Consider the following 22,250-nt stretch of genomic DNA (forward strand, 5'->3'; position numbering starts at 1 on the left):
ACAGCCCCTGCGATTGGTGTGGTATCCTACCCCTGGCCCTGGCCCTGGCCCAAGTAAAGCAGGAGCAGCCAGGGCTAGTCCAGTGACACCTTCTTCACTATAGGCTGGCCGGATGTCTTCCCATGCTGAGCCCATGGCTGGGCACTGGGGACACATCACCCAGCAGGACCTGGACCCTGCTTGCCCAAGCTTGCAGTCAGTGGGGGCATGAGACACATCCATGGAACTGCCTCCTGGGAGGCAGACACTGAGGGAAGAAATTGGTGTGGATGAACGAATATGAGAGAGGTATGTCTGGGGGATGGGCAGTCAGGGGTCAATCATGCTCAGGAAGCAGGGGACAGGCTAGAGATAGGTCTTCCCTGAGGAGGGAATTAAAGGGGCAAGGGCAGAGACCCTAATCAAAGGCTCCTTGAGGGCATCAGATGCCCTTCTGCCCATTGGCAGGGCCTGAGGATGATGGTAGGCTTGGAGGTCCATGTGACCCTTAGACATTAAACTAGGAACAGTCACCTCACCTGCATGGGTGGCCCAAGGGGCTCCCACCCAGACTACATCTTGGTGGAGCTTCTCTTCCAAGTAGCTGAGTGTGAACGTGTGCAGCTCCACAGAGACAGGGCTGGAGGCAGCCAAGGTCCCGTGGCAGGACTGCTAATCTGAGTCCCACAGAGCAAATGCTGATGTTCCCTGGAGGTGGGGCCTGGGACACTCTCTCTCTCCCTCTGCCTCCCCGGTAGCGGTAGCATTTGTGCCCTGGGCTTTCAGTGCTCACCCCCTCCCTGTCCCAGCTCTGCCATTCTCAGCAAAAGCTGCTTTATCCTGTCTGTCTCCCCAGGCCACCCCTGGAGGGCATTGGGTGCCAGGCTGGGTAGGGACATTGGCAGGGTAAAGGGCAGTAGTTAGTCTACTGCTTCTGGGCAGGGGAGTGCTGAGGTCAGTGCAGAATGGGGTGAGGGCCTGTAGGGAGGTTTGCCAGGGCACAGCTGGCTGTGCTATGCAGGGTTGGGGGGGGGGTTGTGGGATAGACATGTACTGGGCCCTCAGGGTTGGGGGTGCAACGGTATGTTTCCATCACCAAGGTTTCTGATTGCCTCAGATCCCCAGGTATGAAGTGGAGATGCAGTCTTGTCACCCACTTTGGAACAGCCTGACATGGCACCACTCTCTCTTGGTGCTTTGCTTTCTCCCCTTGGCGGGTCCAGACCTGCTAGCCTGCACCTCCCAAGTGTCTCTCAACAGGAGCATGGGGGACAGCCCAGCCACCAAGCAGGCACTGTTCAGTCAAAAATAAATCTAAAGGTGAATGGGACAGAAATTTCCAAATCTGTGATACCCTCATCCTCTGCCGCCTTTCTCCTGAGCACAATGTTCTAAGATAGGAGAAAAGAACTAAAATTGGTGAGGCTAAATTTCTAAGAAACGAACAAGGGCAGAAGAAAATTACCCACACAGAGCTCAGTCAAAGGGAAAGAAAAGTGATAATGGCCAACCTCATCTTTTCAGAACACAAAGTGACGATGGTGAATAGCTTAATGAGAGCCGCCTCGGCTGGGAGATATTAGCAACATAATTATGGAAGAGGGAAGATGGAGGTGGGACTACCATATGCATGGCAGGGGTTGCAGGAAGGCAGGCCAAGCTGCAAGAGGACAGGTTTGGCTGATTGGTGCCTCTACTTAGGCTTATTCATTGATACCCTTTCCTGTCTCATTGTCCCCTCACTGGAGGCATCCGTTCACCATCAATGTGATCAGATACTGCCTCTGTTCAAAAAGGAGCATGTCACTCAGCTTCCAGGTCTCAGGGACATTAGGTGTCAGAGAAGATTTGGCCCTGCCTCCAACTGGCTCTGGGACCCTGGGCAGCCTCATCTCTTCTTTGGGGTCTGAAGGTCCCCAAAGGCACAAAGAAGAGATTGACTACACCAGTGGTTCTCAAGGTGTGGTCTGCACCCCTGGGGGTCTCAGAGGCCCTTGCAGGGGGTCCAGAAGATCAAAACTGTGTTCATGACAATACTAAGACATTATTTGCCTTTCTAACAGTGTCAGCTGCTTGCACAGATAGTGCAAAAGCCGTAAGAGATAAAACCGCAAGCTCCTGAGCAGGAAGCAAGACCACCAAACTATACCAGTTGCCACTACATGTTTGACACCATGAATTCACATGGTGGATCACAGAAGATGCCACTTTTACTAAAGAATGTCCTTGAAGTAGGAAAAAATTAAGAATTAAAAAAATCTCTACCCTGAGTATCTTTTTCATATTCTGTGTAATGAAATGGGAAGGATGCATAACACAATTATGCAAACCGGAGGACGGGTGGCTTTCTGGAGGAAAGGCACTTGTAAGACTGAGCTGCCAGCCAAAATAGTCCCTTTATCCATGGGACAGCACTTTTATTTAAAAGAATGCCTGACAAACAATGGTAGTTTGGATTTGGTCTCTGGAAGATATTTTCTGAAAACAAACCTAGTGAGCCCATCATTTCAAGGAAAAAAACTAACAACTCTGTCACCAAAATGAAAAAAAAAATTCCAGCTTTCAAGTGAAAGAATGTTGGAAAACTTGTCTTTACCATCATGAGCTTGACAGCTTCCTAATACCTAAAAGACTTTTTTGATGAGATCGGTGTCAGTGTTAAGAAATGTGAGTTTTTAATAATACTGTATGCTGAAACATGTCAACATTTGGAAGATCTATGTAACTCTGAACTAATATTTTCCAAATGACCAAAATGGTGTTAAAATCATGAATGGGGAGGATCCCTGGGTGGCTCAGCGGTTTGGCGCCTGCCTTTGGCCCAGGGCGCGATCCTGGAGTCCCGGGATCGAGTCCCGCGTCAGGCTCCCGGCATGGAGCCTGCTTCTCCCTCCTCCTATGTCTCTGCCTCTCTCTCTCTCTCTCTCTCTGTATCATAAATAAATAAGTGAATAAATCTTAAAAAAATAAAATAAAATAAAATAAAATAAAATAAAATCATGAATGGGTAAGAGACCCATTCAGAGTGTAGAGCAGATCAATGGATGTTTTAAAAAGATTTTATTTTTTTAAGAGCAGTTTTAGGTTTATAACAAAATTGAGAGGAAGGTAGCCATTTCCCATACAACCCTGCCAGCATCCATGCACAGCCTCCCCCACTATCCACATCCCTCACCAGAATGGCCCACTTGTTGCCAAGGATGACCCTCCCTAACCTCAGGGTTCACTCTTACTATTGTACATTCTATGGGTTTGGACATATTAATAATGCCATGTATCCATAAAATTACGGTATTATACAGAGTATTTCCACTGCCCTAAAAATCACCTGTTCTGCCTTTCTACTCCTTCCCTTCGTCCCTGCCTCTGGAAACCACTCTGATCTTGTGCTGTCCCCATTGTTTTGCCTTTTCCAGAATATCACACAGTTGGAATTATATAGTATGCAGCCTTTTCAGATTGGCTCCTTTCACTTCATAATATGCATTTAAAGTTCCTCCATGTCTTTTCACGACTTGATAGTTTATTTCTTTTTAGTGTGGAATAGCATTCCATGGTGCGTATATACCAGTTTACTAATCCATTCACCTACTGAAAGATATCTTCGTTGCTTCCAAGTTTTGACAATTATGAATAAAGTTGCTGGGGGATACCTGGGGGGCTCAGTCAGTTAAGCATCTGCCTTCAGCTCAGGTCATAATTCCAGGGTCCTGGGATCGAGCCCCATGTCGGGCTCCCTGCTCAGTGGTGAGTCTGCTTTTCCTTCACCCTCTACCCCTCTCCCTACTCATGCACGCCCTCCCTCTCAAATAAACATATAAAATCTTTTAAAAAATGAATAAAGTTGCTGTGAACACCCGTGTGCAGGATTTTGTGTGGACAAAAGTTTTCACATCTTTTTCTTTCTTTTAAGATTTTATTTTATTTATTCATGAGAGACAGAGAGAGAGAGAGAGAGAGAGAGAGAGAGGCAGAGACACAGGCAGAGGAAGAAGCAGGCTCCATGCAGGGAGCCTGACGTGGGACTTGATCTCCGGTCTCCAGGATCACACCCCAAGCGGAAGGCGGTGCCAAACCGCTGGGCCACCCAGGCTGCCCAGTTTTCACATCTTTTGAGTCAATATGGAACAATGTGATTGCTGGATCCTGGGGTAGGAGTCTGTTTCACCTTGTAAGAAACTGCCAAACTGCCTTCCAAAGTGTGGCACCATTCTGCCTTTTCTCCAGCAATAAATGAGAGTCCTGTTGTTCCACGTCCTTGTCAGTATTTGGAGTTGCCAGTGTTCCAGTTTTGGGCCATTCCACTAGGCGTGTAGTGGGAGATTGTTGTTTTAATTTGTGTTTCCCTGATGACATACGATGTGGAACATCTCTTCATATGCTTATTTGCCATCCGTACATCTTCTTTCGTGATGTGTCTGTTAGTCTTTGGCCCATTTTTAAATTGGGTTGTTTTCTTACTGTTGAATTTTAACAGTTCTTTGTATGTTTTGGGTACCAGTCTTCTATTAAACATGCTTTTTTAGCAGATGTTTTGTCCTGGCCCATGGCTTCTCTTCTTCTCTTGATGGTAGCCCTCATAGAGCAGTTTTAAATTTCTACGAAAAGCAGTTTATCTACTTCTTTCATGGATTGTGACCTTGGTGTTCTATCTAAAAGTCATCATCATACTGAAGGTCATCATGATTTCCTCCTATGTTCCTTTGAGGAGTTCTATAGTTTTGATTTTTACATTTAGATCTATCATCTGTGATCCATTTCAAGTTAATTTTTGGGAAAGGTGGAAAGCCTGTATCTAGATTCTTTTTTGTTGTTGTTTTCTTTTTGCATGTGATGTTACAGTTGCTCCAGCACCATTTGTTATAGAGACTGATGGATTTTAATGTAACATCACAGGAAAGGGTCCCTGATACAGTTTCAGATTGCAACCAACCTTTAAGAAGCCACCACTTGTCCAGTTTGGGTGAGTTTCGAAGAATTATCTGAAAAGGCTAGTAAAACACTCCTTCCTTTTCTGACTATGCGTTTATGTGGGGCCAAATTTCATTCCTATTCTTCAACCAAAGCAACACATCATGATAGATTGAATGCAGAAGCACATAGGAGAATCAAGGTATCTTCTATTAAGCCAGCCATTTATTAAAGAGATTTGCAAAAATGTAAAACAATGACATTCTTTTTATGAAACATTTTTAGAAACTAGAATAATTTTTTCATAAAAATGTTATTTATATTAATGTGTAATAGGTTTATTATAGTTATTTTTAAATGAATGAATATTTAAAATTTTTCTTGGTTTTAATTTTTTTCCAACAAATACTTGAGTGCCTATTATGTACCAGGCACTGCTCTAGGACCCCTCATGCCCCAAAGAAAAAAAAAATAAAACAAGATAGAAGCAGAAAAATATGGAACATTTCACAAATTTGTGTGTCATCCTTATGCAGGGGCCATACTAATTCCTCTCTACATCATTCCAATTTTTAGTATATGTGCTGCTGAAGTGATCACCCTTGGTTTTAATTTCTAATGCAATAAACCTTGATAGCTGTCACCTACATAAAATTAGGTCCTCAATAATTTTTAAAGAGTTTAAGGGGTCCCCAAACCAAAAAGTTTGAGAATCACTAGATCAGATTATTCTTTCTGAAACATTCTTCTCTAGCATCTTTATAACTTCTGCAAGAATCCTGTTTCACCTGATGACTACCCGTTATTAATTTTCTTAGATATATCTTTGTACTTTATAAACTTCATATCCCTACAGTAAATGGAAAACCTGTGTTAAGTATTTTATGGAAGTTACCCATAAGAATAACTACAATGAAAGCAGACACTAATGTAACATTCTAGCAGGATTCTGCTGCCTGCTGAAGGCTTCTTCTCTTTGTTAACAAGGGGGAGTGTTCAGAGTTGTTAAGGAGATACTAGCACCAGCCTGAGACTTTCCTCTTGAGCTTCTCACGCTGAAAGAGAGGAAGGAATCACTTTCTGACTTAGTGAATTGGTAAATGTGGTGACCCTTCACCATACCATCTCACTGCACAGAACAGTGGCAGGCACCTCCACTTGCCTGCACCCCCACCCCCCGCAAGCAGATGGTCTCTCAAGACCCTCCAGCCAGCACAGGTAAGGGCCAGCTGATGAGGGCTCCACTTGCAGAAGTGTGACTGATTCACACAGCTTATGGGATGAGAGCTGGGGCATGGAGCCTTGGTGTTAGAAAATCGAGAATTGCACAGGTTTTTGTCAAAGGCCAGTCAGTGGTGGTGGAAGGCTGCTGGGCTTGGGGTTCAGAAGGAACCTCTGGGGTAAGCCAAACCCCAGGGCAGGCCAAACCAACCAGGTCCAAAGGATCAGCAAAGCCAGGCTACTACTGTGTCCATTGTGAGTCTTGGAGCTGGGGACACAGACCCACATATGGAGACACATATGTGAACATGCCTGTTCAGAACTCTGGCTGCCAAGGAGGGGCCCTAAGACATAGTAATAGTAACCAGTATTTAGTGAGCACTTTCCATGGACTTTAGTTCATTTAATGTTCAGAAGTAGTATCATTTCACCCTTTTATGATCAGAGACACCAAAGGTCAGATGGGTTATGAGGCAGGTCCAAGGTCACCCAGCTAGTAGGTGGTACAGCTGGGATCTGAAGTCTAGCCATCTGGCTCCAGAGGTCATGCAGCACTGCTTCCTACCTCATGCTCCGAGGGGAAAACAGGCCTGTGTAAGGGAGGTGGGCCCTTGTCCAAGGTCACCCAGCAAGCCTGGGGGCAGCATCAGGCCAGAGCCCTGGTCTTCTGGCTTCTCCTTGAGGGCAGGTTCTGGGAAAGCTGGCACCTGGGACCCTCTCTTGCTGCCACCACTGGCTTTCCTTAGCCCTGCTGCTAAGGTGATGGTGATCCCAGGTGGTGCCCACTCTGGGGACCCAGTGTGTGTGTTGACACTGGCACCGTTTACAGGTGAGGCAGGTAGGATGGTGACAGATATAAAGAAACAAGGATGACAAATACTCTTGTCAACCAAAACACTGGCAAGGCAGAGTGGCACCCATAGCTGTACACCAGATAGGCTAAGCAGAGTTCCAGTGGGCCACCCTGTGAGCAGGAGGAGGTGGAAGGCATGGTGGGACCAGGCTGGATGTCACCTCCCCTGACTCCCAGCGCCTGGCCATGAGAGAGGAGCACAGGGCAGGGGGAGCCTTGGAATTGGGTGAAGCCTCTGGGAGCCTCTCTCTCGTTAGGTTAGTAGTCAGGGGAGGATAGAGAGCTGCACTCCATGGGGTCTGCAGACAGCGTGGGGCCAGGTGGATGGGAGCTGTTCAGCCTGGGTGCTACCACTTTGACAGCTGTCTCCAAGGCATGGCCTCCCGTCCCTGCTAAGGTCCAGCCATCCTTGTCTTTCTGACATTGACCCTCGATGATCAAGGGCATGGGGTAAGGACAAGGCCCTGATTGCATAGACCTGGGCATGAGAGTGTGGTCAGGGGCTTCAATGCCCGAGGCTCAACACTGCTGCATGGGGGCTCAGTGAGGAGAGGCAGTGGAATCCCCTACCTAGGTGGGGAGACGTGTGCACAGGCTCAAGCCAGCCCTCACTCTCTGAAACTGCTGGCCACAAAAGAGGCCACCTGGTACCCCTGGGCTTCGGCTTCTCTCCCCTCCATGGTCACCCTTGCCATCTTCTGTCCCGTCTCCTCTCTCTCCTCTGCCCCAGTCCCAGCCAGGCTAGATGCCAGCCCCCACAGCACCTTTGTCGGCAGTTCCTTTCTCGAGGCTATATGGCCTAGCAAGGAGAGGGTGGGCTTAGTTTCAGCCCTCACATGGCCCCTGGGTTCGAGACTCTTCAACAGGCCACCTACCTTGTAAGTGAGCTATAGTCAAGGAAGTGTGAATGTGGAGTGTGCCACGTGTGGCCCATGACTCCTAGGATGTAAGTGTGCCCAGTATGTGATGTATGTGATGTGATGTATGTGATGAATGTATGTATGTGATGACACAGTCCTGGGTGGTGGTGGTGGTGCCATAAGATGGAAGGAGCTAGTCCATGAATCACTGTGTGGAGGAGAGCCATCTACCCAGAGCACTTGCCCTAGACCATCAGATGGGCAGGAAATAACCTTATGTTGCATGTAAGCCAGGAAATACCAGCAATATTTGTGGTAGTCACCAGAGGGGCCCTTCTGGGTGCTGCTAGTGTTCCTCCTCTCCTGGTTCCTGGACAGGAAAAAGACTGCTCTCTCAGTAAGTGGAGAAAGGCAGAGGCTGGTTTCCTGGAATATCAAAAAATCTGTGATGCACCTCCATTCCCCTGCAAATAGGAAAGGGTGCCCCACAGCAGTGTCTCCTGTGCCTTAGCCATTGGCATACCTGCCACTGGCATTTTTTTTTTTGTTCACTCTTGTATCACAGAACATGGTGCACAGTAGGTGCTCAAAATATGATGTTAAAATTCTGCTGTGTTTGGATACTCCCTGTGTTGCATAGACTTAATGCATTGACTTAATGTTTTTCTTTAGACTTGTATCTATTTAAAACTTATTTTAAGAGAAAGGAAATCTAGTATCACTAACAATATACCCAAAAGGATATTTGATAGGTTAGTTTTTATCTTTTTCTTTTTTAAAGATTTTATTTATTTATTTATTTATTTATTTATTTATTTGAGAGAGACACACACACACAGTGTATGTGTGTGTGTGTGTGTGTGTGTGTATGGGCACACAAGCAGTGGGCCAGGCAGAGAGAGGGAGAGAGAGAATCTTAAGCAGACTCCGCACTGAGCACGCAGACCAACGCAGAGCTCAATTTCACGACCTGAGATCATGACCTGAGCTGAAATCGAGAGGCAGATGCTTAACTGAGCCACCCAAGAGAGTCCCAGTTTTTATCTTTTCCTATATGCATTAAAGTAGGTTAAGAACTACTGAGATAAAAATCAACATGTGCATCCATCATGCTAGTTAAAACCTGCCCACTTCCTCCACTTGGGAAGCACCTTCCCTTAGCGTGCAGTGTAACACAGGCACATGCCCAGGTGTCCTCAGGACTTGGAGCAGAAGGAGCATACCCAAGAGCAATGAATCCGGCTCCAGCCTCTAGGCAATGGGCTGGGAACATTCCACTTCACCTCCCCATTCTGCATGGCCTTGACCCTCTCCCACCAGCAGGGCCTTGGCTTTAGGTTCCGTGAAGCTTGGAGAACCATCCAGACTTACCGGGAATGTACACTACTTGCTGGGGCACAGCACAGGAGATGGGGTGGGCATGCCATGGGCTCCAGGTTTCCGTGGCCAGAGACTTCCTGTTTCCTTCTCTGTCCATGCCTCTCTCCTTGGTTTGCTAGTTTTGGTTTCAAGTAAGAATGAGTGCACGGTGTCACAGCTCCAAAGGAGTCTATGACCTTCTCATTAGAAGGAAAACGGCAACTGTGCCTTCCTTCACTAGGGTGGGGAATCACTGGCAACAGTGATTCTGTCCTGAACAAACCCCCTGCCATCTCCTCACCCTTGGCAGCCAACTTGAGGCCTCAACTTTGTTGAGGGAATTGCCCCAAACTGTTTGGACACCAAATGCAGGAGAACTAGGGATTCTGGCCTGCTAAGGAGCTTTGTTGTCATGGGCACTTCTGGTCTCCTCGCTGCCAATGTCCTCTTGAAAGGGAACATGAAGGTAGTAAGTGCCCAGTACCACAGCCACCACAGATGATGGAAGGAGGAGGGAGGGACACCTGTCCTGCCCACCTGTCCCCAGTAGCCCTCTGGCTAAGTGGGCGCTTACCCTCAGTGAGGTGGGTGTCCCCCCAAGCAGGGGCTGTATGACTCTTCTCTCTGTGTGCTGATGGGGTGGGTGGGTGGGGGAGTAGAACCCCCTCCTATGAGGGAGCTGCTGAATCCTAATCCAGAACTGCCCCCTCCCAAGCCTCTGAGACCTCACTTAGCCACCAAATGAACTTCAGCAAAACCCCCTAAAGGAAAATCACTGTACACTTCATTTCACCTTAGTTAGACTTGACCTGCTGAAAGGGTGGGGATGGGAAGTCTGGTCCTGACTCTACCTCTGTTGGTCCTCCATCATCACCCCGCCCCACCCCTACCCTCTTCCATTCTTCCTTTGGGGACTTCTCTCTCCCTTGTTTCCACCTAGGCTCATGCTCTGGCCTCCCATCCTAAGTCTGTCCCCAGCACTGATTCCCTGACCAGCCACTGTCTTTCCGTGCTTCCTCCTTTGGTCCTGCCCCTCCCTGCCCACCTCCTGCCGGGGCTTTCACTCCCCTCACCATCACCAGCTGCTGCCTGCTGACCTCTCCTCTCTCTGGGTGCCAGGCCATGGATGTTGCCTCCTGGGTGGTGTGCTGTCTTCTGGGTCACATCAGTCTGCTGCTGGCTGTCTTCTGTGTGGCCCCATCCCTCCATCCAACATTTAAGTTGCTCAGTCCTCAAAGCCCTCCTTGCTTTCGTAAGCCACCTTCTCCCTGGGCGGGATATCAGCAGATCCTCCTCTGTGCAGAAGGCTGCTGAGAGACCCCACCTGAGCTCTGGTTGGTTTACTGGCTCCTCCACTGGGCTTGGCACGTTCCCGGTCAACCCCACCCTCTCCCCTGCACCTGGGTTCCTGTGCCACAGTCTCCAACACGGCCTTCCTTTCCGTCTCAGTCCTGTGATTTCCGCCAGAGCAGCACAGAACCACTACAATTTACTTAATTTTTAAAAATTACCTCAAATGTACTCATTTTAAATAATTAGCTTATCCTAAACAATAACACCCATGAAATCAGAGATCTGTGTTTTAACTTTTCTAACATACACTAAAATACATAAAAGTATTCCAACAAAAGCTGTTGGTCTGTATGAACAGCCAGGTCATCTTGTGTGCCCCCAGGAATGCCTGTGTCACTCTTTGGGGACACATGGTCCATCTGCAGTGGTAATTCTGTGCTTCTGGTCATGCCAGCTGGAGACCCTGAGGCCAGCTCCACTCTCTTCCCTTCTTCTGTCCCTATAGCCAGTCTGACTCCCAACAACTGTCATTTGCCCCCAGAAAGGTCTGAGCTGTGATCCTAACCCCTCTTCTTGTAAGGTCACTCTTGCCTTTCCTCTATGGATGACAGCAGGGGTCTAGTCTCCTGGCTTCCAGGCTCTGTCCCTTTCATCTACTGCCAAGAAAACATTTAATCACACCCCAGCCCTCAATGGCTCCCACATTTTGGAACCAAGGCCACCCTGCCCACCACTTACTAGAACTCATTCTGCTATTCCTTGCTCCTCAGCCACCTCACCACCCTGCCTCCCTCCCTTCAGAGGATCTGGGTAAAGACCTTTGCAGACAGGGAGGTGGAGAACACAGGCAATGAACGGCGCAGAGACCTCCATGAGTGATCAGGAGGGTGGGGGCTAGTCCAAGGGAATAAAGTGGGAGGCAGTGGCACAAGGTCATTGGATTTGTGGAAAATGCAAGAGTCTGGTCTCCAAGGGCACATCATTCCAACCCTCGGTGACTTAGTTTCCTCAACTACAATGGTGGTGGTCGCCATGCCGTGTCTTTGACCCAGGGTTAGTGAGGACCCAGGGTCCGAGTACACGTGCTCTCTGAACTGTGCACTGCTAAAGCATGGTGTGCAGGTGCATGGGTGTGCGGATGTACACGGAGATGAGTATTGGTAGTATGAGTAATGATTACAGTAACAGAAGTCTGCTTGGTAAGCCATCTTTGTGAGCTAACACAGGGTGGACAAAAGGAGGGACATGAAGGGGCTTCCAAGGGTAGCTGGCTCATCATACCTGGGGCTGATCTGTCCAGAGAGCAGAACAGATCTTGTGCCTTGGGTGTCTCCCTGGGCCAGCTAGTCACTGTGCCTCCACCTTGGAGGTCCATCCTCCACTTTCCAGGTTGAAAGGGACAAGGTTGCCTATTTGGGGAGTCTGGGAGGGAAGAGGCGGGCTTTCTCCACTGTTTGGGCCTTAGAGGCTCACAGGGAGGAGTCCCTAGGAGGGAGTGGTCCCCCTTCCCAGGATGCTGGCAGCCACGGCACAAGAACCAGGCTTATTTCTATAGCACAGGGGGAGACTGGGGTGGAGCAATGCCTACAGCTAGCCCAGGCCAGAGCTCTGCCCAGTAAGTGCCCCCAAGATGGCCCAGGCTGGACAAAAGCTCATTCTTCAAGGGCAAGGCCACTGCTTCAATTAGCTCTCCTCCTAGGAGCGGGTCCACTGATCCCCTAAAAGGCACAGCAGGCTCCGGAGGGCTGTGGCTCCCTGCAGCCCCAAGCCTTTGCTCCAGTCCCAGCCACATTGTGCTCAGAGGCCCCATGCTGGTCTTTTCACTCTCTTTGCCTGGCCAGCAGTAGGCGATGCCTTTGAAGTCGGTCCTCTGTTCCAATTGGAAACTTTGCTCAGAACCAAAATTAGAGAGGCTGTACAATCAGCTTGCAATTTAAAATGCCACCCAGGCCTCTCCCTATCCTCCTCCCTTTGCAAAATGTCATCTTAATTAGATGGAGTCAGGCTTCATGTTTTCCGAATTTCAAGGTAATTTCTCTAGGACATATCTCCCCTTGTAGTTATTTTTACCTCCAGCATAAGGTGGGGGCAGGGGGGGAACCCGGAGCTCATCTGTGGGTCCGCATACACCTCCATCCACTGGGGTCAGCTGTCCTCTGGCTCCCCAGAAATCTGAAAGCTCACTGATCTGAGAGTTCTCATGGGATGTCTGTTGAGGCTTCTTCCTCTGTTTAATTGAGCACAGCACCTTCTGGGCCTCTCTCCTGAGCGAGGGGCTCTGCTAGGGGCTGGGAGGGGACACTACAGAGGCTAGGTGGCTTGGCCAGCGCTGTCCCCTGTCGGTGTTCACCAGGCCACTGCCCCGGTGGCTCACTCAGCCTATCACTGGCTTTCCTGTTGAGATTCTGCTGGCTGCTCTGCCCAGCATGCTTGAAGGAGAGTCCCCAAAGTGCGGGCCACTGGGAACCCCGTGTTAATACCACTGAGTTACACCTGGGAGGTTTCTAATTCTTTCAAGGACTCTGACTAATCGTGAGTAAGATAGTTTCAGTTTGGTGCCATTATGTCTCTGATACCCCTAAACATGCTAATCATCTCCTTTAACAAAGAGAGGGCAGGCTGCTTAGGTGAGTCTCCTCTGGGCTCTGGAAGCATTCTGCAAATGCTAAACCACAACCCCAACCTTCCCTAAAGGAGTATGTGAGTATGTCCCATTATGGGCTGAACTGTGTCTCTCCAAATTCATAAACTGAAGCCCTAACCACCCAGTACCTCAGAATGTGACTGTACTTGGAGGGAGGGTCTTTAAAGGAGTAATTAAGTTAAAGGGAGATCTTCAGATTGGGCCCTAATCTATTATGGCTGGCATCCTTAAAGGAGATTAGGATACACATGGAGGGAAGACTCTGTGAGGACACAGGGAAAAGACTGACATCTACAAGCCAGGGAGAGGCTTCAGAGGAAACCAACTCTGATGATACCTCAGTCTCAGATTCTAGAGAGAGAATAAAGTCCTGTTGTTCAAGCCACCCAGGGGCAGAACACACTCCCAAGGTTGGGCTCTCTTTTGGGCTAGGAGCAGGAGTTCTGTTTCCATCATTCCAAACTCTACCCACAAAGCAGTGCAGGTCTGGGTCCTGCCTCCTCTTGACCCTCATCCTGAGGCACCCCTTCCCTTACTAACCACCTGCCAGCCACCCTGCCCCATTTCTAGGCTTTGTAACACACATACAAGCTCATTTCCACCTCAGGGCCTTTGTACCTCTCCTCCTGCTGCCTCAATCCTACAAGACTGCTCCTCCTTATTCTTCCAGTTTCAGTTGGAATATAACTCCTAGAGAAAGCTCTTCCTGACCACTCCCCTCCCCATCTAAAGCAGGTGCCCCTTATTATTCCCTTGCCAGCATTCTTTTCTTGACTAGGACTTATCAAAATGTATAATTAGGTATGTTTGTTTCCTCAGTAACTCTCTTCCTGGAAAGATTGTGACCTCCACAAGGGCAGGGTCTGCATCTGCTCTGTTGACAAGGTGCTCCCTGTGGAAAGAATGAATTCTAGCCCATAAGTTGAGATGGATACCAGGTGTCATCTCCTAGTTCTCCAGAGGCCCAGCAGCACAAGATAGCAGAGAAGGGACCATCCAGAGCCCGCTCTCAAAGTCTCTGCTCAATTCAAAAGGAAACATGGGTAAGTGAGGTTATGCAGCAGACCAGTCATGAGAAAAGCCAACATGCCACAGGTAGGAATGGAAATACGATGCCAAGTGACCCTGCCTGTCCTGGATGCCTCCACAGCAACTGCAGGCAAGTGTGCTGGTCCTATTCCAGCCAAGGCAGGTGGTGTCCTCCACGGGGGGCCTGAATACGGATGCAACCTCATATGTGTGGAATGCACATGCACGATGGGTAGTCAGAGGAATTCTGCAACTGTGTTATGCCTGGTCCAGGGTTATCTGCAGGGTGAAAGGGTCTGTTCTATCATCTCAATTTCAAACCCTCTGATATTCCTCTTAAGAAATTGTCTGGCTTGGAATATAGAGATTCTCTACTTTCTGAAAGTTTGTGTTATGCCACTTCTCATTTACAAGAAGACCTACATTAGTACCTGTTTCCAACTAACCAAAAGTCATCCAAAGAGGATTTTCGCTTTTACAGAAACAAATAAAAAAGGCAAAAAGCAAAACCAGCATTCAGCATTTCTTCTGCAGCAAGCCTGTAACACAGGCAGCGCTGCTCAGGGCCCCACCAAGCTCCTTCCCTGGGAGCTCCTATACTCAGCATTTCAGCATCCAGCCGCCACAGCTTTGAAATGTGTCTTTGAGCATCTGTGCTTTATCGTCATTTATTTTATGCACCCGTTAGCAAGACGTGTTTCAAGGTATCAGAAAAGCCTAAAATTATGATTATTTTTTGGGCCCTCAAAATGCCCCCCAATTTTTCCATATAAATTAACAGTAATTACTTGTTTGCTTTATGTCACTGTGGTTTACAAAGGTTTCAAAGGAATGGTCTGCTCTTGGGTCACTAGTGAGGGAGACCTATCCTGCAAATGAAAACTGAAGAAAATGAACTTCAGAAAAGTGGAGGATGTTTGCCAATATTAAAAAGAAAGAGAGAGAGAGAGAGAGAGAGAGAAGGAACTTGTAAACTGACATTTGAGCCTAACTAATTATGTCCACACAGGTTCCTTCTCTCCTCAGGAACTATGGGGAACCAGTCTTCTCTCCCTACAATTGATGGATATGAGAGCCTCAGCTCTCAAAAAGTTAATGTTATCTAAAAAAAATGTTATATTCAGTGCTTCTAATATACTCCTTATTTTGAACAATAAAAAAATTCACTTTCATTAATAGAAAATTAGTACCTCCCTAGATCCACTGAATAAATGACAAACATGTCAGGAGTACCAGCTCAGAGAGGGACCAGTGATCTGCTCTACTGGGATGGCCACAGGTCTTGGTCATCCCGAGAGAGAAGACTGGAATCTGGGGCAAGGACTTCAGCAGGGAGTGAGCAGAACATGGGTGTCCAGCTGGTTGGCATAGTTCCTAAGAAACAAGTGAGGAGAGACTCATTGAAGTCTGGGGTTGCAGGATCTCTGCCTCCTCCCCACCCCCATAAGGGTGGCACTGAGTGTAGCTCTTACCATCTTCTAGGGCATGTGTTTCCCTGGACCCTGAGCTCCCACACCGAGCTCCTTGCATTTAGGATCTACTGCTGAGCTGGGCATACAGCAGGGACTCAGGAAACATTTGCTGAACAAATGAACTTGGTAGGGGATGAGCCAAAAAAGCATCGTACCAGGGGTTTGGAAGACTCGAGGTGCAAGTAAGTGTTCTCCCCACTGTGGTCTTCCAGGTTACCTTCCCTGCTATGCTAGTAAAGTAAGGGAGCTGTACCGGGTAGACCAGAGGTGGGAAGCTCTCTTCAATTTAAGGGCCAACTCTGATCATGGTATTGGCTCCCCGGGACACTGGTTCCCTGAGAGGAGTCAGATTGAGGTTCAGTGCTGTGAATGATAAGCAGGGACTGTCAGACTCAAGAGCCCACACACCACATCTCTGCTCCTCTTTGGATGTGATCATGTCCAAGGTCACTGATACCATCATATTCTGCAATGTTGCAACAAGCATGCAAGTACTTAAAGAGTTCAACCGTCATGAAGGGCTTTCCCACCCCAGAAGGTGAAGCCTTTATGCAAGGCCTTGCCACCTAAATGCCATCTACAGCTCTACAGCTTCTAGGGTGGGCTTCCCAACCTTTCCCATGTCATAGCAAATGATGGTATCTGTACAGCACCTTGTAGTAAACATAAGAGAGGATTCTTTGGGCATGCCTGTAGCGCATTTTGTGCACCAGGACATAATGGTGGAGAGTCTCTGCCTGGGAAGGGTCTATGTCAGCTTCCACACTGGCTATCTTCTGAGGTCCTATGCTGGGCTCTGGATCACAGTCAGCTGCTGAATGGGCTTCCCTGTGTCCATCTTGAACACAAGACTGTGACTCCTCTTGGGGAAGGAGCTGTGTCTTCCCCTGGTGCACCCCACCCCAGCCATGGGCCAGGGCACAGAGCCAGCCACACAAAGGGTGGGGATGAAGCCGTGAGAAACTGTCCAGAAGTGGCAGAAGTAGTGCTTGAAGGCTGCTTATGACTCCTATGGCCCTTGTCTACTGATTTCACCTGGATGGCCCTCAGAGGTCCTGTTTTAGGCCAGGGAGAGTTCCAAAGATGATGTTGGGAGGTACATAAGCTGAAGCTGGGAAGCTAGATGACATGCGCTGGGTGTGTGCTGGATGGATGCTGGCCATAGCATTTTATTTTCCCAGAAAAATTTTAGGTGGAATTATTTATAGATAGAAAAAAAGTATTTTCCCATGATTCACTCAATTAATTGGAAGCAGCAGCAAATTTTAATAATTTGGGACTGTAAAAAAAAGGGAAATGTCAGGGCAAGACATACATATAAAGTTAAGGACACAGGTTAGGGGAGGAATGAGTACACACAGTGATGGTTATCAGGCAGGGCTAGTGGGCAGGCTGTGCCCAAGGCCCCTTCAGAGCACCAGCCAGTGTGGGACCACCACCTCCTGCCCCCATCACGCAGGGCACTGCTGACCATGGAAAGGAGTCAGACTTTTATTTTGGTTGTGATGGGAAGCCGTGGGAGGGTGGTGGGAAAGCCAGAGGGTGATCACAGAAATTACACCAAGGAGGTTCCTGCAGTCATCAGATGAAAGAAGACAGAGGTGTGGGGGAATGTTGGAGCTGGAAGCACCCTTAGAAATGATGCTATCTATGCTCCCTCATCATACAAGTTGGAAAGTGAGGTACGGGGAGGAAGGGATTGGCTGACTGCTACAGGGTCAATGGTGGCTCAGCTGGTGGCTCCTGGCAAGGAGGTTGGAGCAAGCTCGGGCTAGCCAGGAAGCGGGAAGTGGGGCTAGGCAGTGAGGGAAGGAGCAGGTGGTGCTGGAAACCCACTGGGGAGAGGCCACAGTTTGCACTGCCAAGCAGCTGGGGGCCCAGGGAACCTCAGCCTGCCTGGGCTGGTGCTGGTGTCCCTGAGAACTTAAAAATGCAGGTGGAGACGGGGAGTCAGTGGGCCTAGAAGCAGCAGATTCTCAGCTGCAGACTGGGAAGACGGTTCACATCCACATGAGACAGGACACAGGTGCTGCTGTCGGGATGAGGCTGGCAGGACCTGGGGTGGCAGCACTCGGGGCCCGAGGACTCTTGGCCCACGCCCTCACTTCCAGAAAGCAACACCGTGAGCAGTGATTGCATTTGGGGTCTGGGTCTTCCTAGCCGCTTTGAGTTTGTCTTCAGCTGTAAAATGAGGATGATAACAGCGTGTATCTCATAGCACGTGGTGAGTTTTAAATGAGTTAGTATAGTCAAGTGCTCTTGACTTACATAGTCAATGCATAGTAACTGCATAGTAAGAACTCAACATGATGCATAGTAAGAACTCAACGTAATGGCCACTGTGGTTTATTAATCACATTTGTCTGAGCTGCTCTGACTGAAGCCCTCAATCAAGCGCAATCATTGAGCTGTGTTCCACTTGGAAGAAATGCACGGTAAAACAAGTTTAAGTCAGGAGTCTAGCTAAAAACTCACTGAAACAAAACAAAAAAATCACAACAGCCAAATTAAAAAAAAAAAAAACACAAAATGCTGCCAATCTCTTTTTTTTCCCACTCTCTCTTTATACACATGCACATACAAAACAATAGTGGAAAAAAATCACCCACCTGTGTGAAAAGTGCTTAAGAGAGTCAACAGACAAATGGCTCTGCCTCCTGTGCCCTCTTCATCCCCTGGAAAAGCAACTGAGAGCAAGACAAAGGAGAATGAAGTCTAAGAGGTCCCCGAGCTGGAGTTATAGCTGGGGGGTGTCTCTAGATCATCCTGATTCCCAAAGCCTGTGCTTTTGGACCTACCACACCTCTTCTCTAAGAGCCTGGATCCTCAAAAGCACATCCAAGTCACCCCAACAGACTTAAGGAAGTGTGTTACATGGTCCAGCAATATTTCTGGGGGCTTGAAATGGAAAGCCCTCAATCAACTCTACTGTTTAGGTGGGCCTAAGCTCCATTTTCTAGATCACCATAGTTCTGATACTGTTAACCACTGCCATCACTTGCTGTCACGGTCAGCATTGGCTGGCCTGTGTTCATATGGCCACAGAGGCTGAGATCAGAGCTCCTGGAAGTCTTGGGATTGACCTTGCACTCGGCTGAGACAGAACCACTGGGGCGGCGAGTGGGCTGGTGAGAACTAGCACCTTAGAGGACCACTAGTGGCAAAGGTCAGGTTTCTGGAACAAATGCTAGCACTCACTGGGAACCCTGACAAGTTAGTGGGCGATGGGTCAGTCCCCAATTTGTAAAATGAGGTTTAAGTAGAACTCCTCTCATTGGTGGTTCAACTGACCGCCCTGAAGCAGTCCAAGAAAACAAGAACGCCTATAGTACTGCCACAAACACGCCATCTGCTCCATCAAGGTCTGCTGGGCCAAAAGCAGGGGTATGATTTTCAGACCTATTTATATAAAAGTTTGTTTTAAAAGATACTCTTTTTAATATAAAAAACAGGGTTGAATATAAGCCTTTTAGAACAGTGCCGGACACATGGTGAGCAGCCAGCAGAAGCCAGGTGGTTACCACCTTAACTTGAAGCAGGCACCCATTTACTGCACCTGCTTCTTTATATCCTTTGCATTGTGAGACCACAGTCTGGCTGTTCTCCTTAATTGTTTTTCTTTTCTGAGCTCTAATTTCCATGAGATTGAATTTACTCTTCTCAAAGTCTTCAGCTAGTAGCCTGCATGCTGACACATAGTGGGTCTTTTAATGGAACCTTTTCAGGATTATAGGTGGCCCCTTTGAGGGGGCTTTGACAAAGCTTGAGGCTCTCTCTTAGCCAAACATACACAAAACCACACCTGGGACTACACATCAGATGTACAGGTGCGTGTGCACACACACATACACACACACATACCCCAACTTTCCTTTTATTTTGGGGGTTACAGTCCCAGAATCCCTGATTAGGAACCTGGCCTATCATAAAACACAGGAATCCAAGTGGTGTCTAAGCCACAAGTGTTGTTCTGATGGTCTGGGGCGGGGCCCCTCCCGGATGCCCGGTATATGGGGCTGATTTCTCCCAGTGGAGCAAAAGCCTGGCAAAGTTGCCTGTGTGATGATCCCCATCCTGTGGAAGATGCTGGTCCCTCACCATCTATGCTGCATTGAAGAGGCTCCTCTGCCGCCTCCCCATGCAAATTTAATAATGTTCTGAAGTCCTGGTCCCACATAAATATAAATGTGTTTCCAACTCCAAGGCTTCACTTACCAGGAGGAGGCTTTCTGAAATCATTCAGGGGGTATTTGATATACTGATAGCTTATTGGAAAAAGTGATTCAGAGACAAGAATGAAAGAAGAAAAGGAAGAGCTTGGAGGGGCCGGGGAGGAAGGGAAACGGAAGAAAGGGAGGACCTGGCTGCGGCAGAGCCGGAGGCCCAGGACAGGCCGCACAGTGACTGCTTGGCAGTTGCAGCTCTGACAGTCACATGCAGTGCCACACCGGGCTCTTCCTGAAAAGGCTTTTATTTGAGAGAAATAGATGCCGATTGGAGGAAGCAGACCAAGGGCCCCACTTCCCCAAAGTGGGATTCACCTCCATTAACCTTTCAGTAAAGAGCCAGAAAAGCCTTCCTTCTCCAGCAGACAGCCCCAGAAAGGGGCTTCACCTCAGGACTGAAGATGACAATGTTCCCCTGGGCTGTGTGCTCTGAGCCACCCTGGGACTGGTGACCTGCCTGTGGAGTCAGGCAGGCCTGGGGCTTGGTCCTGGTCTCTGTCATTTATCAGCTGTGTGACCATGGGCAAGTCACTCACCCTTTCTGAGCCTAGGTCTCCTTATCTGTAAAATGAGCAGGATCGCAGACTCAACTAGCTCTGCTGGGCAGGTGAGCATTCCCAGACTTCAGTCCTCTCTGCTCTGCTTTCAGAACTCCTGCCTTATCTGTGTACTCCCCCTTCAGTGCACACTGTTATTTTTACTTGACTCACTTCTGAAAAAACTTAAGCCCCGACTCTGGCCTTCTAGTATCTTGGCCATCATGAGCTGAAGGGGCTACCTATCTTTTGGATTCGTATTAAAATAGATATGTCACTATTAAAATGAAGCATGTCAGTTACACTAAAACCAGAAACGACAGGGTCTGGGACAAAGCTCCATTTATGAGGTAGTTGGTCACTGCCCCGCTGTCACCACTGTCACTCAGAAGTGCAGGCTGAACAGGGTGACAGTGGGGTCTATCCGGGCACTTGCTTCAAGAGCCCTTCCCTCCCTCTGGGCTACTAATACCCTTCTTGACAAAGCCCAGACCCCAGTCTGGGTTCCTCCTTCCGGTTTCTCCCCACCTCTCCACTGCCACCTCCTGTCTGCACATCTAGAATATCACCCCACACAAAGATGGCATTTTTATTGTCTGGTTGTACATTAAGGAGGGAATCAGCACAGCTGCACACATTTTCCTCATCACAACTCCTTCCCCTCAATTTGGTAAAACTTGGAATTCTAAGGAGGGAAAAAGTACTCTATCCAGCACCACCTGGTTATTTGTCAATTCTGTCTACCTGACTAACCCAGGATTTCCTAATTACAACTCCACCAGGAAGCTGTAACAGTTTCATTTAAAAAAAAAGAGAGAAGAAAAAAAAAGCCCTCAAATTCAAAACTTGGAAAAAATTCTCACCTTGTAAAAACAAACAAACAAGCCGATCAGACATGGTGCACTGTGCCCATGGCTTCGATGCAGCTGGAGGCTGTGTGTGCAAAAGAAAGAGGGTTGGGTTGGACTCAGAAGCCCCAGGTCTAAGTTCAGGATCTGGACTTATCATCAGTGTGATGCTGGGCAAGGCCAGTGAGGAACTCTCTGAGCCTCGCTGCCTCAGGCTGGCTAGTGAGGCTGCTGTATGGACAAAGGGCAAGGTGTGAGTGCCTTGTGAGGTGTAGGTCACATAGACATTAGAGGGGTGACTGTTTTTTTGGTGTAAGGGGTGACTTTTGGGCCTGGCCTCGATTAAGCTGGGAGGCAGGGGGAATTTATCTGATCCCACCTCAAGTACAAGGAATCACATATCCTACTCCCAAGGCTGTTTTCTCAGATGGCCAAAAGGCTAATCATCACTGGAAGATGATTCTCCAACCAAGGGTTTTAGTACTTTAGCCAGGATTCCTAGAGACCTAAAAGCCTTTAAAACCCCAAAAGCTCCATCTCTAACTGGGGCATTTCAGGCTTGGGGGAGACACTGTTGAGTGGAGCTCCATCACCACTTTTTGGATAATATGCCTCTTGTAGGAAGAGTTCTGGGATGATTTACAGCTTCCAAAGAACTGGGAGATGATCATTTTATTCCTAGAAAGGAACCTGGGAACAGGACCAGACCTGGAGCCTCAGCCAGCTCCTAGCACAGGTTCTATTCAATTTTCCAGGCGCCCCTGAAAAACCAAGGTGCTTTGGCTGGGGACAAAAGGTTTGCTTTCCAATCCCTACCTGCCCAGGGTCCTCGCTGCCTGGGCCCAGCAGGCTGCAGGCAGGTACTGGGGAGAAGTGACTCCCTGGGGAGAGGCATGGTCTTTTGACCTTTGGATCCTAGACCTCCGTATCTGTGGGACCCTTGGGTAGGCGCTGGAAACAGACAGAGCTCAACCACACTGCTGAAGCTACTCTAAAGTGACCAGTGAGCCACTTCTGGA

General features: G+C 48.4%; 1 protein-coding gene, 1 long non-coding RNA gene and 1 other non-coding gene across 4 annotated transcripts in view; all 3 read right to left on the minus strand.

The window, feature by feature from the left end:
* Nucleotides 1–22,250, minus strand: part of GNAO1 (G protein subunit alpha o1) — a 172,938-nt gene that overhangs the window by 36,529 nt on the left and 114,159 nt on the right. The window lies entirely within an intron of this gene.
* Nucleotides 5,382–5,490, minus strand: LOC140634597 (U6 spliceosomal RNA). Its single transcript, XR_012032019.1, has one exon. It is a non-coding gene; the product is annotated as a U6 spliceosomal RNA (small nuclear RNA).
* Nucleotides 16,866–22,037, minus strand: LOC140633884 (uncharacterized). The gene is made up of 3 exons (XR_012031444.1): nt 21,247–22,037; nt 18,231–18,308; nt 16,866–17,802 (listed from the first exon to the last, which is right to left on the minus strand). It is a non-coding gene; the product is annotated as an uncharacterized lncRNA (long non-coding RNA).

Source organism: Canis lupus, chromosome 5 (genome assembly GCF_048164855.1).
Source record: "Canis lupus baileyi chromosome 5, mCanLup2.hap1, whole genome shotgun sequence".
NCBI classification, from domain to species: domain Eukaryota; kingdom Metazoa; phylum Chordata; class Mammalia; order Carnivora; family Canidae; genus Canis; species Canis lupus.